A 14,808-nucleotide genomic window follows, 5' to 3' on the forward strand; every position below is an offset into this window, starting at 1 on the left:
AATATGATTCTGTGCTAGGTATTCATCTGTAACTTGTCTTTTACTTGATTTCTGTATACTTATATTTCAAAACGACCTTGTCTCACAGTACACATTGTGTCTCACATTCCAAGTACAAGATTAAATACTTTTACATATATATATATCTTCTTCTATAATACGCTACCGTGGCTGTTCGTTTGTCTGTCCAGGATTTTAAATCACCTGTAGCTCACAAACCGTTTCACCTATTGACTTGAAATTTGGTACACATATACTACGTGACATCTACTATCTGCTTTTGGGGTGATGATTTTATTACTCTTTTTATTTTTATTTTATTGTAGAATCCACTCTCGGCAGCGCGCAGCAGGGAGGCCATGCGGCGCATGCGTAAGGGCGCCGTTCTCATTCCCTACCACCTTCGCTAATCATTCTTGAGGCAGATTGAAGACTTAAGTGCCAGATTAAGTGAAAAATTAAAGAAAACGTACTAAGTAATTGCATCACAAAAAAACTAACTTAATCAGTTTTAACGCAAAAAGATGCCGATGAAAGAAGAGAAGCAGCAGGCCACTAGGGTGGAGTAAAGAAGAGCTGCTCAGGAAGCAACAAGCACATCAAACTCTGAGCAAACGAGTGCTAAACGTACAGAGAAAAAGGATAAATACTATGAATGCTCAAGTCAAGTGTATTCACTGCACGTTATTGTGCAGTACGCCGTTACTGGTATATATATATATATAGTATGTGAGTTAAATCTACTGTATATGCTAATATGTAAATTTAGCAAATATCACACATACAGTGTGCCTGCATAGCCACATATATAATGGAAGTACTAACAATTGATTCAACTTCCTGCACACTAGATCCACTATGACTCAAGCACGAAACATCATCTCTTTTCTTATGTATCCACATTAGACCTGAAGGCATCTCTTCCAACCAGACACCAAACCACATCATTACGTGACATCACTGTAGCATCATGAATCTCGAGTTCAACTGGAATTTGTTTACAATTGTTTGTTTCTCATTCAACAAATGTTTCTAATTGATGGTTTAATTTTTTTACATAATCTTTGTGTTGTGGATTTTATTATTTTACTCTTATATTGCTAATATTTCATGTATTAAGTATGTAATATTTACTTATCATTTACCATTCCCATAATACCATCTTTGTTTTGACATGCATAACCATTTTGACATTTGCTTGTCAGGGGTCAACAATGGTTTGCTAGGGAAGCATACAAAAAGTCATGTCTATATGACATCATTAAGTGTGATGATATATAAACTGGCTCATCAATAGTCCAAATATTTTAAAAAGCTGTTTTAAATTAAATTTAATTTAAATTTTACATGCAAATTTTGATTACAATTCTTTGTGTTGTGTTTTGGCTTTTATGCTCATATCTTTTGATCTGCTAGTTCTGTCCCAATTTCCATTGGTTTGCTCATCCTGTACACTACTTCTCACCATCTCTCTCAGAACCCAGTACATGTAGAAGGCATTTCATGACAGCAGTGGAAGCAAACACTGACCAAACTGAAGCAGAGTTTCATATTGAACCTTAATATTTGTAGCAGAGTTCAAATGGTATATACAGTGCATCCGGAAAGTATTCACAGCGCATCACTTTTTCCACATTTTGTTATGTTACAGCCTTATTCCAAAATGGATTAAATTCATTTTTTTCCTCAGAATTCTACACACAACACTCCATAATGACAACATGAAAAAAGTTTACTTGAGTTTTTTGCAAATTTATTAAAAATAAAAAAAACTGAGAAATCACATGTACATAAGTATTCACAGCCTTTGCTCAATACTTTGTCGATGCACCTTTGGCAGCAATTACAGCCTCAAGTCTTGTTGAATATGATGCCACAAGCTTGGCACACCTATCCTTTGCCAGTTTCACCCATTCCTCTTTGCAGCACCTCTCAAGCTCCATCAGGTTGGATGGGAAGTGTCGGTGCACAGCCATTTTAAGATCTCTCCAGAGATGTTCAATGGGATTCAAGTCTGGGTTCTGGCTGGGCCACTCAAGGACATTCACAGAGTTGTCCTGAAGCCACTCCTTTGATATCTTGGATGTGTGCTTAGGGTCGTTATCCTGCTGAAAGATGAACCATCACCCTAGTCTAACGTCAAGAGCGCTCTGGAGCAGGTTTTCATCCAGAATGTCTCTGTACATTTCTGCAGTCATCTTTCCCTTTATCCTGACTAGTCTCCCAGTCCCTGCCACTGAAAAACATCCCCACAGCATGATGCTGCCACCACCATGCTTCACTGTAGGGATGGTATTGGCCTGGTGATGAGCGGTGCCTGGTTTCCTCCAAACATGATGCCTGGCATTCACACCAAAGAGTTCAATCTTTGTCTCATCAGACCAGAGAATTTTCTTTCTCATGGTCTGAAAGTCCTTCAGGTGCCTTTTGGCAAACCCCAGTCGGGCTGCCATCTGCCTTTTACTAAGGAGTGGCTTCCGTCTGGCCACTCTACCATACAGGCCTAATTGGTGGATTGCTGCAGAGATGGCTGTCCTTCTGGAAGGTTCTCCTCTCTCCACAGAGGACCTCTGGAGCTCTGACAGAGTGACCATCGGGTTCTTGGTCACCTCCCTGACTAAGGCCCTTCTCCCCCAATCTCTCAGTTTAGATGGCCGGTCAGCTCTAGGAAGAGTCCTGGTGGTTTCGAACTTCTTCCACTTACGGATGATGGAGGCCTCTGTGCTCATTGGGACCTTCAAAGCAGCAGAAATTTTTCTGTAACCTTCCCCAGATTTGTGCCTCGAGACAATCCTGTCTCGGAGGTCTACAGACAATTCCTTTGACTTCATGCTTGGTTTGTGCTCTGACATGAACTGTCAACTGTGGGACCTTATATAGACAGGTGTGTGCCTTTCCAAATCATGTCCAATCAACTGAATTTACCACAGGTGGACTCCAATTAAGCTGCAGAAACATCTCAAGGATGATCAGGGGAAACAGGATGCACCTGAGCTCAATTTTGAGCTTCATGGCAAAGGCTGTGAATGCTTATGTACATGTGCTTTCTCAGTCTTTTTATTTTTAATAAATTTGCAAAAACCTCAAGTAAACTTTTTTCACATTGTCATTATGGGGTGTTGTGTGTAGAATTCTGAAGAAAAAAATGAATTTAATCCACTTTGGAATAAGGCTGTAACATAACAAAATGTGGAAAAAGTGATGTGCTGTGAATACTTTCCGGATGCACTGTATCTGCTGCAAAGAAGGCACAACACCTTTCTCAGAAGTTCAATCAGCCACTTGAGCTACCGGAGTTCTTCTTTTAGCTTGACTGGGTAGGATGGCTGCTTTTCACAGACATGAGTTAGTGACCTGGGACCCCAGTGGGAGTGCTAACGAACTGAAGTGAATCTGGTTAAACATAAGCCGGTTATTCAACCCCTTCTTTTAGCATCCAAAGAGGAAATTTTTGAGTAGAGGAAGAGATCATCCAAATTTATTCCAACAAAACAAATTATTCTTTCACCCTGTTTCATAACCCAGTTTATCCTGAGCAGGGAAGCTGGAGCCTATCCCAGTAAGAATAAGTTGCAAGGCATTAACAAGGCACCAATCCTTCGCAGGGTGAACACACTCACACTCCACACACATACTAAGGCCAATTTAGCATTGCCAATGACTGTGGGAGGAAACCCATGCAAACATGCAAATACCTAACAGGGAGAACCCAGGATATGAACCTCAGCCTCCTTGTTGAAAGGCAGCAATGCTACCAATGTGCCACCCAAGACAAATCACCGAATCAGTTCTTTTAACTCATGGCCAAATACTAGCCAAGCGACAAGAACAATACTACAAGAAACTAACCTGATCATATCCTTAATTTCAAAACCAAATAAGCATGCAGTCTCATTCTGCTAGTTTGGACTTCTGTGTGACTCAGGTGACATTTTTAACATCCCAAATAACAGGAAGCTGCATTTTTAGTAGATATTTTCTTTGAGACTGTCCTTTCCTAGATGTGGTTAGAAACAAACTTACCAAAGACAATAGGCCTATTCTTTCAGTGAAAAGGTGGCAGATTAACTGTTTTTGAAGTTACTCTCCAACAGTCTTAGCATGTGCCTAATACTTTCCATTTCCAGTTAAAGTCAATGTGTAAAATAAATATGAGGCAGATGGAGTATATACCTATTCTCAGTTTTGTTTGAAAACTGCTTTCAGCTGCAATCAAACACTCCCGTTTCAGACAAGCATCTGCTCATTTTTATAACATGTTGCTTTCAAGGACTTTTCTTCATGAGGTTCTCTAAATAGATATCTCAATGAATTGAGGCTGTGATGTGCCATAGTGATGTTAAAAATTAAGTTTGTTGAAAACAAATAGTGATGTGTTAAAAAAAATCAACATAATGAGGCAGCATGGCATGTTGGTACAGTGGTTGCCATGGCGATGCTCATAGCCTAGTTCGAATCCTAGAGTCTATATGGAAGCAAACACTTGACCTGATTGCACCCTTAAAGTTAAGGAGAGCCAGAGTTAAGGCCAGAGTTCAGCCGTGGCTAAATGACACAACTCATGCTATCAGGCAGGAATGCATGCAGGCTGAGCACAGGTGGAAAAAGGATAAACTCCAGGTCTCATATAAAACTCTGAAAACTTTCTTGAAGCTCTACCAAGGGTGGTGAGAACAGCAAAATCAAATTATCTTTTGGATTTAATTACAAATGCTGCCTCAAGACTTAGAGTGCTTTTTTAAATCTACTAGGCAGTGGTCTCCCTTATGCGCTCACCTGAGACTTGTGAGTTTTTCCTCAACTTCTTTTATAGATAAAATCCAAGTTATTTGGTTGGACATCATCCTTCCAGCTGCAGACCACAGTGAGGGGATTCCAGCTTCCCTTAGGCCAGTGCATACTTGGTTTAATCTGTTTAAACTAGTTTCCTCCTCCCAGCTATCTGATATAGTCATTCACTTGAAACCTTCCAGTTATCCTCTTGGTATTTTACTTGCACAACATTTTAAAGACTCTTTTGGGGTCATCAGTCCAGTTGTTTTGGCCATAGTTAACAACTGTTTTAAAATGGGGAAATGCCTGCCAATTTCAAGCATGCAATTGTTCAGTGACTACTGAAGAATCCTACTCTTGAGTCTACAGTGCTCTCAAATTACAAGCCTATCTGTAAGCTCCATTTTCTATCCAAAATTATGGAAAAGGTTGTTTATGCACAATATTACTTTCATATTTGGAGGGAAATAACTTATACAATATGTTTCAATCTGGCTTTAAAAAATTTCATAGTACAGAATTTCTTTTGTTGAAGGTGACAAAGATATTCTACTAACCTTTGGTGTTGTTGAACCTTAGTGCAGCTTTTGATATGGTGGACCACAGGGTCCTAAACGGATTGAGTGTGAAGTTGGTATCCTATTTAGGTTTGTGTCCTATTTAAATGATAGATCTACGAGTGATAACTACTTCCAGCCAGCTCTGCTCACTCAAGACGTACCACAAGGCTCTATTCTGGCCCCTTTATTATTTGCCGTATACTTGATCCCTCTCGGATCCTTTTTCCAAAAAAGGCGTCAATTACCACTGTTACGCTGATGATACTCAGCTTTATATTAAAGTTAGCCTTGACATTGTTTAATTTGTAAATAAGTTGATGGAGTGTGTTGACGATATTAAACTCTACAATTTGCAAAATTTTCTCCAAATAAATGAAAATAAATCTGAGGTCATTATCTTTGACCCTACTTTTTCTGTAAATAAAATTGGCATTCACTTAGGCTCGTTGAGGGCAAAAATTTGTAATGATGTCCGGAACCTGGGTACCATCTTTGCTTTTCTCTGAGCTTTGTCAAATAAATCTCCACAGTAGTAAAGTCCAGCTTTAATCAACTGAGGCAAATTTCAAAGTTAAAATCCTTCCCTTCACAGAAGGATCTGACAACAGTGATTCATGCTTTTATTTCATTATTGCAATTCCTTATATGTGGGATTGCCCAAACCTGCCCTGTTGCACCTTTAGTTGATAGAGAATGCAGAAGCTAGATTTCTGGCCTGCACTAGTAGAAGAGAGCATATCTCACCTGCATTGACCTCTCTCCATTGGCTGCCAGTGTGATTTCTGGTTGACTTCAAGGTTTTGTTGTTTGTTCATAAGGCCCTGCATGGCGTCGCCCCTAAATATATCTGCAATCTCCTTCAGCCCCTCTTGAGAATGAGAGTTTTGAGGTTTTCTCCTCAAATACTTCTTGCAGTTCTTAGATCATGGCTAAAGTTTAAGGGTGACAGGACTTTTTCAGTTATTGCTCCAAGACTTTGGAACAATCTGTTGCTCCATATCAGATCTTCTCCTTCGACTGAGGTTTCTAAGACTTGGTTCAAAACCCACCTTTTCTCCTCTGCCTTCTATGGTGAGTGAGGTTGTCAGGAGGGGGAGGATAGATAATAAATAGTTTTAATTAACTGTTTTATAAAATTGATTGTTTTATAGTAGCCTTACATGTTTCTATGTACAGCAGTTTGATATAACTTTTGTTGTTTTTAAATGTGCTTTATAAATAAATTTGATTGATTGATTGAGAATTTTGGACTGCAGAATGGTCATTTTTATCATATGTTTGTGATTATTTGTTCATGTTGGATATTTTTATCTTCAGCTTCATTTATTTATTTGCTCTTGTTAATTGCCAGCATCACCAAATTGGCTGTTTTTTTAAGGCAATGGCAGGATTGTTGTTAGCAATGGTGGTCTGTTGCCATCACGTCATAAGTAGAAGTTATGTTGTGTGTCATCGCTTAAACAGTATGTAACATGTTAGAATAATAGTTCTGGTGTCCAAGATTGTGGATATTGTAGGAGTCAGGACTTTAGGTTTCTCATCTTTTTGGCTGCTATCAATGCATCACATCCATGCCTGGGCTCCATCCTGGTTACTCTTATTGGATGCAGCTTGCTATTGGCTCTCAGGTGTGCATGGAGAATGTTGTGTTTAAGAGCATTTTTATATATATAATTGTATTCAGTTAATGCTTTTAATGTTAAAAATTCTGTTCTTATTGTTTTTTACTTCAACTTTATTTGACTGTTTATTTTTATTTGTGTCTTGAATTCATTACTTATGTGATGCTCCTAATAGCACTACATGACCGGTTCAGTCGTACTGTTGACATCATGCTGGCATTCATATCACAAAGTGATATACATTGCAAATCTTGAAAAGAACATAGCAATAGTATCAATTCAAGTAGGCTCTACTGATATGTTTCTGAAATCTTTTTTGTTCCTCGACTTTGATCATTTCTTTGTCCCTTTGTTTTGATACCTCAGTTTCTTTGTCCCTTAGGTTCTGACCTCTGACTATATTGTGACCACATCTCTTGTGTATGTTTTATATCTCCTGATCCACTCTTCATCTCACAATAATATTGAAATGGTTGTCTTGAAAGAGATGGGGCCCAAGCACATGAATGACAGGGCCAGGGTGGAGCCAAGGACATTATCTCTGCCAGAAATTTCACCAGAAAGTCTTGGCTGTGCCTTTACAAGTATTTATTAAGTTGATGATTTATAAATTAATCACACATTTCTGTTATTAGATTTCCACACTTAGAGTCAAAATGTGAGTCTGTGTCAGGAATTGTAGAAGTGACTTCTTGCATTTATACGTTAAACACACTGCAAGATGTATCTCTGAATAAGAGGGATTGTGAATGATAACATTTCTACAGAAAGATTAACTAGTAAATGAAAGAGCTGAATTATCAGATGTGAATGCAAAGATTGATGTCCTAAGGGAGAAGGTTTTAACACCAGGGACCAAGAAATGAAGCCCAAGGTTTGGAGTTTAAACAAGGAAAAAGTTGAAAATCAGCTTGTTAAGGGGAACACAGCCAACACACCAGACACAACTTGAAGTCAAATAGTGTTTGTAAAAGAAATGTGAAAACCGAGAAAGATTAGCACTTAGGAAAATACTGCTTGTCTGCAGTAAGTCTGTAAGTAAGTTACAAAATCAGACAATGCTGCCTTATAGCTATCACGATAAATGCACTTGATAATGATGTTGCAGCAAGCTACAGGTGAGGATGTGACCATTGCACCGTGCCATCACCAAGGAAACGAGCTGTGGCCATTTGAACCTTATATAAAGAACTGGGAAAATGCAGAGGTAAACAGAGGTACAACTCGAAAAATATGATTTTAAAATCAAAATGAAAAAAGTAAAAAAAAACTACAAAAAATATGTGAAATCCTTGGTAAATAATTTACTGGTGTAAAAATTATAATAGTATGTCACCATGTCATGCACCATCCCGGCCTTGATGTCATTTATAACAGCTGGTGTCACATGATGTAATGGCACTGGTAACCAACAAAAAAAGTACCACAGAAAAACCACAAAATGGAGGCGACCACAATCTGAAACAAAACGCAGAATGTCAGGTATGGAAACATCACAAAAATACTGAAAAATATTTTAAGCCTAAAACAAAATCCAAGGAGAAAAACAGAAATCAGGAATAGATAGATAGAGATAGATAAAGATAGATAGAGATAGAGATAGAAAAATAGATAGATAGATAGATAGATAGATAGATAGATAGATAGATAGATAGATAGATAGATAGATAGATAGATAGATAGATAGATAGATAGATAGATAGATAGATAGATAGATAGATAGATAGATAGATAGATAGATAGATAGATGGAGACTTATTTATGCCTGTGTTGTTATTATAAGGCAGCAACTTCCCAAGTGTGAATTTATTGTTTTCAGACCCCCCACTGCAGATAATAATAGTAAAGGAAAAGGTAAAACGGTGAAACATTTTCCAGGTTTCCAAAAACTGTTGCTTTGTTAGGGAGAAAGGAAAACAGATGGTGATGACCAGACGCTGTGCCAGAAGGCCTGACACTGTACGACTATTTAAGAGAGTTAATTATGGATACTTCTAGTCATGGGAGATCAAAGGAAAATTTCCAAGGGGATTAAAGTGAATCTCAAAAACAGGGAACATTGTTAGAGACATAATAGGAAATACAGTAGACAGACCAAGTACTAATAGGAAAATATGATAGATTTAATACTGATAGGAAAAAACTGAGTACCAAAAGGAAAGAGAAGCAAACTTGTATTGTATATTTGGTTGATATGAAGCAGCAATAATAAAAATGAAACCCCCTACTTCAAATTTCTTGATTAGAAAATGTAATTTTTATTTATACTAACCAATACACATTGAGAGTGAGGAAGTTGCTGTGTGGTGTGTTATTTAAGCTTCTTCCACTTATAAAAATCAGAACATTGCCAGGTTAACTTTTCCAGCAGTGCTGCCAAGCCCCCCTTTACAACCCCAAAGTTAATTGCAACATTGGATCAGCTTTCCCAGCTTTTCATCTAGCAATAACTTATATACATTCCGGGTAAATTATTTTTGAATAATACTGTACATGTGAACTGGATTTTACATTTACAAATGTTAACTTCCTCACTAATTTAATTAAATCTACAACTTAATGTAAGCTGGGTAACATATTTACACATATTGTCTATATCAGACAGGTTGCTCCATACTAACATTCATCATTCTCTTACCAGTTACAGTAAAATAAGTTGTCTGAATAAATATTTGGACCTCTTTAATTTTGAAAGCTTCTCTTTTAATGCCAAATTGGGGGTAGTTAAAGAAATATTCAACCCAAATGTGATCATTTTCTTATCAGTTACTTACTACTTGTTGTTTGTAGTGTTAGCCAAGAAAAATTGTTACTCTCTTGTTCTCATTGAGGAAAAAGGTAAGAGAATTTATGATACATTAGGCCACAATGTATGGAAGATTATTTGTTCCAAAATGAAATACAATCCATTGTTAAAAATGTTGAAATGCAATGAATATGCTAGTGGGACATTGTGTCATAATTTTAAAAATATCACCCAAATGATGAAGAACCTAAAACATACTTTTGTTGTTTCAGTTAACCACTCCACAGTCCAAATTGACTAAGTGTATGGTCGCCGCCAGAGTACAGAAATATGTTTAGAAGTAGAATGCCTCTTTCATATATAACTATAACTGGAGACTTAGATTTAAAGAAATCAAGTAAAACTATGCCTTGCATTTGTGCAGATCCATGATGCTTTCACTAACAGGCAACCAATTCACCCTTGCAGCTTCACAAACAGCTAATGGAAAAACCTGAAATTATTGCATCTGTGGCTAAACAATAAATAAATGAGGAGTGCGCCAGGTTTTTAATTCATAGTTTATAGCAGGGGTCACCAGCTCTGGTCTTGGAGGACCACCATGGCAGCAGGTTTTCATTCCAACCCTTTTCTTAATGAGTGTCCTGTTTTTGCTGCTAATTAACTTCTTTTGAACTAATTTTAATTGATTTTCTCTTGAAGACTCAGACCACTTAATTGTTTCTTTTTCCTTAATTAGTACCTAAACTATAACGAGATACAAAATGAGCCAAAACAACTGATGTTCATCATAAAATATCTGAAAATAAAGAACAATGAAGGTCTCATGAATGTTGGTCTGCTCAAGTCCCCAAAACATTTTACCAGCGCTCTTAGAAAGAGAAAATCAATAATTTCAGAAGTGTCTGCATGTGCTAATAAATGTGCAATATACAGCCACTGTTCAACATGATCAGTATCACTACTCCACCTTGAAACCTCAAACCCAAAACCTCAATCCTGTTTTAACACACTGCCGTAAGATGTAGTTTATTGTGTTCATAAGAATTAATTATGAATGGCCACCACTATCCTATGCTTCTTTTTTTGCTGTTTCAGAGCTGTCCTCGTTTTTAAACACAAATGGCAAACCCAGATCTAAGGGGAAACTCCAGGAGGACATTATGTTATGTTCAGGTTTTTACTGACAGGAGGATGGACATCCAGTGTAGAACAGAATTCACCCAACTCCATCAGGCCATCAGGGCTTACGAGAGACTGAAGGACTCAATCTATTCTGTCAATCAAAGGCAGAACAGAACAACAAACCTAGCCGATGTGGATGATACGAGGGTGTTATCTGAAGTGTAAATTGTAGAATGGACATGAAAATGAAAAGGAGACCTGTCTCCCTATTCTTTGGAAGTTTAGCATGTTGCTGATCTTAATGGTGGCAACAGCTGGCAGCAGTCCGAAGAGGGTGTGTTGGCAGATTCCAGGCGCCAGCAAAACAGGAGATTAGTTCCAGGATTTATGGACTCCATTTGGGTTATGAATGACAGACACTGCATAAATGTCATAGCTTAGTTTAATCACGCTGATTAGGCTGCAACAAAATAGCAGGAAGCAAGAGGCATTGTGTGGAAAGGGCCATTTTAAAGCAATGGCTTCCTGTGAACTCCACTCACCTGCCCATCCTAAGCATTTCAGGAAACTGAAGTGATTCTGGGAAGGACTGCGATAAGAAAAAAGGAGTGCGGACACTGAAGTGGAGCAACTGCAAGGGAATTTTGCAGTCCTGATTGGTCAGACGGGGTGTTTAGGAGGGAGTTGATTCGTAATGAAGCAGGTTATTCTCTGAGGGAAGTCACCTTGAAGGGATGAATCAATGGATGAGAAAGGGACAGGAGGTTCATTTTACAGTCCTGTCAGCCCTTTAACCCTTACCTTTGTGCCTGAATGGCATTAAGTGAGTCCTGGACCGGGAGGAGCTTAGACTCCTTAGACTTTGTTTTCTTTTCAGAGGAGGAGCAGTTATAAAATCTGTTAATATGAATTTCCTTTTAGAAATCTATTGGGGGAAAGATGTTATATAAAAGCAATTGACTGAATGATCTAAATGTTACAATGGTTGAATGATTGAAAGACTGACTGACTGATTGATTGATTGATCGATTGATTGATTGATTGATTGTTTGCAAAGTTTAGTGAGGAAAACAACTTTATGTCTTTCAAGGTTCGCATTGCATACAATAATTAAAAGGATATCTAGATTCTCTGCGGTGGGTTGGCACCCTGCCCGGGATTGGTTACCTGCCTTGTGCCCTGTGTTGGCTGGGATTGGCTCCAGCAGACCCCCGTGACCCTGTGTTCGGATTCAGCGGGTTGGAAAATGGATGGATGGATATCTAGATTCTAGCACATTTCATAATATGAGTACCAGCACAAACTATTACTGAAGAAAAGTCCATTTCAGGTGCAGAAATTGTACATGAACTTATCCACCATGGCGTCCTATAAATTAGAAGCTAATAGCAGCTTCTCATTACATCCACTTTTAAGTTTTAAGTTGCCAACCCATGAATAATTCAGGCATGGGTAGCAATACACAGAACGTGAAAGGGGTGACCAGAAGTGTGGCAGCAGGGTAAAGTGTAATGGGCAGTGTCAGGGTGAAGCCAGGGGGATACGCACAAGTTGGCAGTGAGAAGATGCCTGGGCATGACTCATTGTTAACAAATTTACATTTTTTTAAACAAAACTACTTTGCCAAACTTTCAGAAATGTGTTTCTTAAAGAGTCAAATTTGTGGAGTTATGAAAGGAAATGGTGTCAGCTTCTCTCACAACACAAGGTGAAAGTCTCTGAAACTGAGAAGGAGATCTCTCGCCTGCACGTCAACAGAGAACTGAAAGTGCACTCACAGATAGTGTTTCCCCCTAAAGTGACACGTGAGAATACTTCAGTCCAGGTTTGCACAGCCACTTGGGTCACTCTCTGAGAAACAACAAGACAAAACAGTAGAGGAATAATCACATCTAGAAACTTAAAACAGACATGATAACTTTGAAATGCTGTGAAAGGCTGAGATCCCCTAATAAGCAACATATAAATAACATCTGCAAGAGATCAAGTAGTGATAGTAGGGGGCTCAGTCACTAAGGGGACAGGGATGTTTTCACCTGTGCTGGGGCAAACAGCCTTCAATTAATATTACACATTTCCAAAGTGTGTACAATAACCAGGCACAACCTGATGACAGTGACATAGTACAGTTGTATAAACTACATAGTGATATGTGGATGAAAAATTTGGAACTTACAAAGGTTTTATAATTTGAAACTTATTGTTATTATATTTCTGTACCATTTTGATACTTGGGGCACGTCAATAGGAATACATGGATGTTGTTTCCTAGTTTAGACAGTGTGACTGCTCTAGCTGCACCAAACACAACAGACACAGGCACACTCGTTGCACAGTACACGTTTATTTCAGTGAGGATGCTCTTTTCCCTCACTCCCCACAGCAGCACAGTTCCTTAAGCAACACAACACTAATACACAGTCCTTCTTTCTTCCCTTTCTCTTCTTCGTCACACCTCCATTCCTCTACTGCCAAGCTTCATCCGTCTTCCTCCCGACTCTGGCTCCCTGAGTGAAGTGAGGTGGCTCCTTTTATGCTGCTCCTGGGAGTGCTCCAGGTGGCTTGTTAGCCGGATCTGGAATCACTCCCTGGTGTGGAGGATGCCCAATATAGGGCTCTGCAGCTCCACCTGGTGGACCACACAGAACTCAACTGGGCTGTCCCAAACTCCAACTCCCATGAAGCCATGTGGGAATCTGTGGAGCCACAGCAACCCAGGGGGCCCTCCCCTCTATTGCTCCAGGGGAGGCAGAGTCCTGTGAACATCTGCTCCTCAAGCCCTTTTGGAATATCGGGCTTCCCGGCCGAGCAAGGGCCATGGCCATCCATCACAACAGAAATGCTGTATTGACATTACTAGAATTACTTGGTTTGGTTAAGGGTTAACAATGGGACTTAGGTTAAGAATTCTTGTTTGATATATTTAAGGTTTAACAATTGACCATTTGACAAAAGTTCAATGCAAAAATCCATTTGAATATCCATTTTAATGGTGTATTTTAACTTGATATTTTGATTAGGCAAATGTACAGTGCTTGTCAGGTTGTTGCCTGTGCCTCACTCCTGGCTCCACTTTCTATGCCCTAGGTGCTGTATTCTGGTCCTTACCCTGATTACCTATTCATTGTTTTCAGTTTCCTGTGGAGTTCAAAGTGGTTGTAGATGGGATCAGGGCCCATAGAGGATGGAGCTATTTGAGCTTTGCAGCGGGCATGCTAAAGGATAATGTGCTCAGAGTTTTATCTTTTGTTATTCTGCAAACAAGAACCAGCAAATGAGATTCACACAAAAACCAATAATTGTGGTCCAAGACAACTAGAGGTAGGCAAAAATTAAAGCCAAAACATTGACCAAAATGTCAAACTCTCGAAATAACAAAAAGGTCAGAGGAGCCAAAACTAACAGACTTCAACAAAAAAATAAGCATGAGGCACGCACAGTTTTGTTCAAAATCTGTCCAAATGCTGCCATCTTATATATAGAGGAGGGGAAATTTAGTGTCCATAAGCAACATGTCCACAGCCATGCAAGATTATCAAAAATAGCATTGATATAAAAATGATAAAAATGGTAATGAACAAGAAAAACAGAATATTAGAATATTAGAAAAGATTCATGATAGAAAATAATGTGAATAATAAAAGACTGCAGTTACCTGAGGGATATAAAGACTAGTCACTATGGTATTTTGCCATACACCCTCTCTGTTTGTTTTTAGGGTGAGTTTTTGATCAGGTCGTAATTTTACTGTTATGACTGTTATACTTACTATAATAAAGATCAGTAAATTGCTTTGGATCAATTACATTTCACTTGCATGGATGTTAAAGCTTTTTTTTCCTTTATGTTTCTACTTTTTGTTTGTTTCCTTTGTATTGCATTTGTAGCAAATGGTTGTATACATTATGTTGTTATTATAAGTCTGATTGAGTAGCACACCATTATATTGTTCTGATTTTTGAAAATAAGAAAATAAATAATA

The 14,808-nt window shown here is 38.5% G+C and overlaps 1 protein-coding gene across 9 annotated transcripts in view; it reads right to left on the bottom strand.

Annotated features, from left to right (window-relative positions):
• The window catches only part of dysf (dysferlin, limb girdle muscular dystrophy 2B (autosomal recessive)), a 311,739-nt gene that overhangs the window by 257,337 nt on the left and 39,594 nt on the right, over window positions 1-14,808 (bottom strand). The gene's annotated exons all lie outside the window — the stretch shown is intronic.

The sequence above is a fragment of the Erpetoichthys calabaricus genome, chromosome 5 (assembly GCF_900747795.2).
Source record: "Erpetoichthys calabaricus chromosome 5, fErpCal1.3, whole genome shotgun sequence".
Taxonomy (NCBI): domain Eukaryota; kingdom Metazoa; phylum Chordata; class Cladistia; order Polypteriformes; family Polypteridae; genus Erpetoichthys; species Erpetoichthys calabaricus.